General features: G+C 36.5%; 1 protein-coding gene across 1 annotated transcript in view; it reads left to right on the forward strand.

Annotated features, from left to right (window-relative positions):
* TMEM150C (transmembrane protein 150C) overlaps positions 1-5,763 on the forward strand; it is a 114,257-nt gene that overhangs the window by 9,820 nt on the left and 98,674 nt on the right. The gene's annotated exons all lie outside the window — the stretch shown is intronic.

Here is a 5,763-nt window from a genome sequence, read left to right on the forward strand (position 1 = left end):
CCCACAAGCTTCCATGAACTAGGTAAAGCCTTTTGAAGTCACATATTTATTTCTCAGAGTCTTAGTATGACTACAGCCATCACAGAAAGATGAGACTCTATTCTACTTTTGGTCTATGAATATTTTACATTAGTTCTTCACATATTGTTTATCCAGGCTGATGTAGCATGACTTAGATGTTATACTTTAAGGTTCGCTTCAATTTCCTATCTCTGCCTGGTTTGATTGCTTTGCTGCATATTGCAAAGTTTGGCAGTCCCCAATACCACCCACACTTCTGATACCAGCTATAAGTTTTGGGGTTCCCAAGACCACTGTCAGGTTCTGTAATTCACTAGGAAGACTCACAGAACTCAGGAAAATGGTTATACTCACAGTTACGGTTTGCTATGATGAAAGAATTACAGATTAAAATCAGTCGAGAGAAGAGGTGCATAGGGCAGGGGCCGCAGTCATCAGGCATGAGCTTTCAGGTCTCCTGTCTGAGTGGAGCTATGTGACAGTGACTCTTTCTCCCAGCGATGATGTGTGACGATACGTACAATATTGCCAACCAGGGAAGCTTCCTGAGAAAAATAAACCGGTAAAAATTGGGGATATTGAAGAATGTACTTTGAAAACTAGAAGTCTCATTGTTGTCTCTCTATTAACTTAATGGCAACTCATCACTTTTCTGAGATTAGACCAGGATCATGCTACCATTTTCTTTCCTGTGTTCAACCCTGATCAGGACCCTTGGGGATGGGGGTGGGGGAGCAAAAACAGCTGCTAATTGCTGCACCTGGAGTTTGAGGGGCAGTTAATATCATATTGTGAAGTCATAACAATTTACCCTAAAAAGCTGTAATGGGCCTTCCAAATTTGGTAGAATGAATCTCTCAGGCTGGTACACTGTAGTAGTTTGGGACAGTTCTCTAATATATAAAGTAAGGATCTCAAGGCCCCCTATGGGGGGCATTAAGGGACAGAAAAGGAGCTCTGATGGTACAGTGGTTAAGTGCTCAGCTGCTAGTCAAAAGGTCGGTGGTTTGAACCCACCTGCCACTCCATGGGGAAAGATGTGGCAATCTGCTTCCATAAAGACTGTTGTTGTGTGCCGTCCAGTTGATTCCGACTCATAGTGACTCTATAGGACAGAGCAGAACTGCCCCATAGAGTTTCCCAGGCTGTAAATCTTCATGAGAGCAGATCGCCAGGTCTTTTCTCTCATGGAGCAGCTAGTGGTTTCAAACTTCTGACCTTTCTGTTAGCAGCCAAGCATTTAACCATTGTACCACAAGGGCTCCTTCTGTAAAAATTACATACAGCCTTGGAAACCCTATGGGGCAGTTCTGCTGTGTCCTATAGGGTTGCTGTGAGTAGGAATTGACTCGACGACAACGGGGTAAGCGGCAGAAGGAAAAGTGAAAAATAGTTTTAATTACTGTGGAACTGAATCGTTTGGGGCTACCTTCAACTTCTTAGCCTACAAGAGTTTCTGTCGGATTTCCTTGAGAAAAGTGACCCAATGTCAGTGATTCATCTAAAACATCTGAAATAATTTTAGCAAAAATATTTGTTGATAATAGGACATTTAATGTTGGAAATAATGCATTTTTCATCTGTTCAACCTATAGGTGATACCTTGGCATAGGTACCCTGCACTGTTTGCATCAGAACCACAACCTCTTTATTTAATTTTTTCTTCTTACCAAGATCAAGCTCTTTTTGTAGAAATTTGGCTAGACTAGATTGTCCTATTTTTATTGTTTTGTTTTGCTTCTTTCTTTGGTCCAGTCAGCCAGAAAAAGAAGTAACAGTATTATCAATTGAATTGTGTCCCCCCAAAATACATGTTGTAAATTCTAACCTCTATGCCTGCAGTTATAATCCCATTTGGGAATGAGTTTTATGTTAATGAAACAATTAGTGTAGAGTGTGTCTTGAGCCAATCTCTTAAAAGAGATAAAAGGAAAGAGAAGCAAGCAGAAATGAGGGTAGAGAGATGCCAAAACACATGAAGATCACCCAGGAGCAGAAACTGAAAGAGTCAAGGACCTTCCTCCAGAAGGACAGAAAGAGAAAGCCTTCCCCTTGAGCTGGTACCTTGAATTTGGAATTCTAGCCTTCTAAACAGTGAGAAAATAAATTTCTGTTTGTTACAGCCACCCACTAGTGGTATTTCTGTTATAGCAGCACTAGGTAACTAATATAAACAGCACTGCTTGGAATAACCATTATAAGCATTAAACTTGGAGATGCATTATTGGCATTTAAGTCTTGGCCTAACCACCCGGTACTGTCTGTGTGCTTGGATAAATAATTTATATAAGTTTAGAATTTCAGGTTTTTCATCAGTAAAATGTGGATTTACTTGTCTGTATTGCTCACTAGACTACAAGACTCTTGAGAGTAGGGATTCAGGTTCATCTGTCATTGGAAGATGTCCATCTACCAATGCATAGAATGGGGCCTGGCAGGTAATAACTCTGTAAATATCTGTTGAACAAATAATATTCATTTTACCTACTTCATAGGTCATTTTGTAGAGCAAATAAGATGATAATTTCCCATGCATTAAAAATTTTGAAGATTATGTTAAATAATAGTGATTTAATTGATAAAAACATGGCAATAGTTTCCACACTGGTTTCTCTGCTTTTTTGCTTCTTGGTTACTTTGGTGCTGCCACCCAGTCTTCCCTGCATTTCACTTTCTTATGGTTCTCTCCTGTTCAGGAACCCTTTGGAGAGCTAAATCCAAGTTATTGGTCTTGGCATGCAAGGCCATGCATAATCTGACCCCATTTTATCTATCCATAGTTTTCTTTTAATCCCTCTGTAATGTAGACCTTTTACCGCCCACTCACCTGGACCCAGTCCTGGCTTCTTACTTTTGTTTTCATGGTTCCCACACTGAAATGCAATCCCTGGCTCATTCCGTTGATATACATTTGCTCACACTTTTAAGGTCCACTTTTTTCATAAACTCTACCTCTACCTGAACGTTGATTGGCTTCTCCCTGTATTTTTGCAATTAATTATATTTAATTTAGAGCTTTATTAGATACGATTTTAATATTAATATCTTCTCATTAAAGACTCAAGACTGTTAATTTGATAACATTAAAATTATTATAAGTTTACCAGTTAGGCATTCAGGATAATTGTACTTGTTTCGTATAAGTAAAAAACTTCAAAGTTTTCTCTTGGCAACTGTAATTCCACCCCACTGCACATAAATAAAGCCATGGAGTCCAGACCATATGTGGTAGAACAGAATAGTATTTTAGAGCAAGGCAGGGCTCTGATTGTTATTATGGGAACTATGAGTCTGTATTTTTTGAGTTTTAGAATACATGAGACTCCGGCCATTTCAGTTTATCAACATTTCGTCACTATTAAACCATGGACAGACTGTAGAGTTAAGAGTCAGAACCCTGAAATCATTTAGTACATAGTGGGAATTCAATAAATGTTGTGGACGGATTGATTTGTGGTTTATTTTTGGCTCCTCACTGATCGAGTCAAATTTATACATGTCAATTCACCTTTCTGTACTAATTTAGTATATCTTTTAAAGAACTAAGATTTTATTAAGCTTAGACCTACCCCACTGCCATCAAGTCGAATTCCGACTCATAGCGACCCTATAGGATAGAGTAGAACTGCCCCGTAGGGTTTCCAAGGCTGTAAATCTTTATGGAAGCAGACTGCCGCATCTCTCTCTCGAGCAGCTGGTGGGTTCAAACCCTGACCCTTGGGTTAGCAGCTGAGCATTACAGCAACAGAGCTCCTTAAGCTTAGACATAATGAAGTAAAATTTTACTGCTAGAGTGCAAACATATTACATACATCATTATGATCAACATCGCCTTCCTTTCCTTTCTTCCTCGCTCTTTCTTTTTTTCTTTCGTACCTTGAGCATCTAAAATGAGGAGAGCATTGCACTGGGAGCTGTGTGGATGTGTAGGTGAATAAACATTGCCTCTTCTCTAAGCAGTTACAACCTAGCAAAGGAAACACACATGAAAGCAGCTGACTATGAGCTAACCATAATATGAGAATGAATTAAGTAAGGGTAAATTGTTACCTAAGCAATTTATGGAAATACAGAGAAAAAAATACAAGCTTAGAAATTATATAACTTATGATAAATCATACTTATTAGGTTTCTAGTCTGCACCAAGCACTGTGCTTTGTAACAACTATGTGACTGAATCCTCATAACAATTATTTGAGGTAGGAATATTAATCTATTTCTCAAAAAATAAATTGGAATGCATTATGATTAAATAAACTGCCTAAGATCACAGAACTAGTAAAGTGGCAGTTGGGATTCAAATATATTAAGACCACCCTTATTATACCAACCTGTTTTATATCACTATGAAAATATAGATTAATATGTAAATGGAAAGATTTTAATGGGTACTTCTTTTAAATAACTGCAAAGTTTTGCAGAGATTCACATTCCCCTAGAAGAAATTAGCCAGGATAAAAAGGAATAAAGTGAAAAAGAAACAATGCTCATGGGAAAAAAAAAAAAAAAACTTTTAAAGAAAACATCCTTTTGTTTGGAAGCCTTCCAAGTAATGAAATACTGACGTCTTCTTCATTAATTTTATAGATAAAAGAACAGGTGGAGATGTTGAATGACTTATTTTATGAATCTCAAATAAAATTAGCGTTCTTTAGGATTATTAGGTACTTTTTAAAGAGACTTGGACACAAATTTTTATATGTAGGTGTGTGTTTCAAAAGTTATTTCATCCTATCCGGAGGTGAGATGAGAAGACAGAGAGGGTCAGGAGCTGGTTGAATGGACACAGGAGATCAGTGGTGGAAAGGAAGAGTGTGCTGTCACAGTATAGGGAGAGCAGCTAGGGTTACATAATAATGTATGTATAAATTTTTATATGAGAGACTAATTTGAATTGCAAACTTTCACTTAATGAACAACAATAAAATAAGATCTAATTTTTAAAAAAGTTATTTCGGATGAACTTCAGAAGCACTGTCAAATTCCAGTTAAATCCCCTTGAGTTTTTTTTATTGAATTCTCTGATATCTCTGAATTAATTTGGCAAGAGTGATTTCCTACACAGTATTCCCTTTTACCCTCCAGGAACATTTATTCAAGTTTTTGTGTCCATCAGTAAGAGTTTTGTAGATTTTTTTCCGTGTACATTTCTTCTTACAGATAATCTTAGATATTTAATGGCTTTTATTGCTTTTGTAAGTCTATTATGTTTCCATTTATTCTATACAGTTAAAAGCTATTTGGATTTTCATTGTTTTTCCGACTCTTTATATGAACACTCTTATTAATTCTAAAGATATTTGAATCAATTCTTTGGTTATATTGTTGCAGATAATGATAATTTTATTTCTGTGTTATGACTAGTATGCCTCTTATTTCTGTTCCTTATCCTATTGAATATGTTAACACTGCCATAACAATATTAATAACTGTGATAATAGTATTCTTTCATCTGAGTTTTGTTTAATAAAAAATCTCTCTTTTCATACCAAAGAATGATATTGACTGATGCTTTAGGAGAAATATTCATCATAGAATGCTTCAATTCCTAGTTTTCCTAGATATTTTGTAAGGGATGAGCACTGAATTTAAACAAACGTCTTTTCAGCATCCTTTGAGATGACCTTATGGTTTCTCTTATTTGAGTTAATAATGTACTGTGAAATAGTAATAACAATAATTATTATGTATTTCCTGGGGTAAACTCTTCTTGGTCATGTTTTATTTTTCCTTTAGTATTCC

The sequence above is a fragment of the Trichechus manatus genome, unplaced genomic scaffold, assembly GCF_000243295.1.
Source record: "Trichechus manatus latirostris isolate Lorelei unplaced genomic scaffold, TriManLat1.0 scaffold00105, whole genome shotgun sequence".
Classification (NCBI taxonomy): Eukaryota; Metazoa; Chordata; class Mammalia; order Sirenia; family Trichechidae; genus Trichechus; species Trichechus manatus.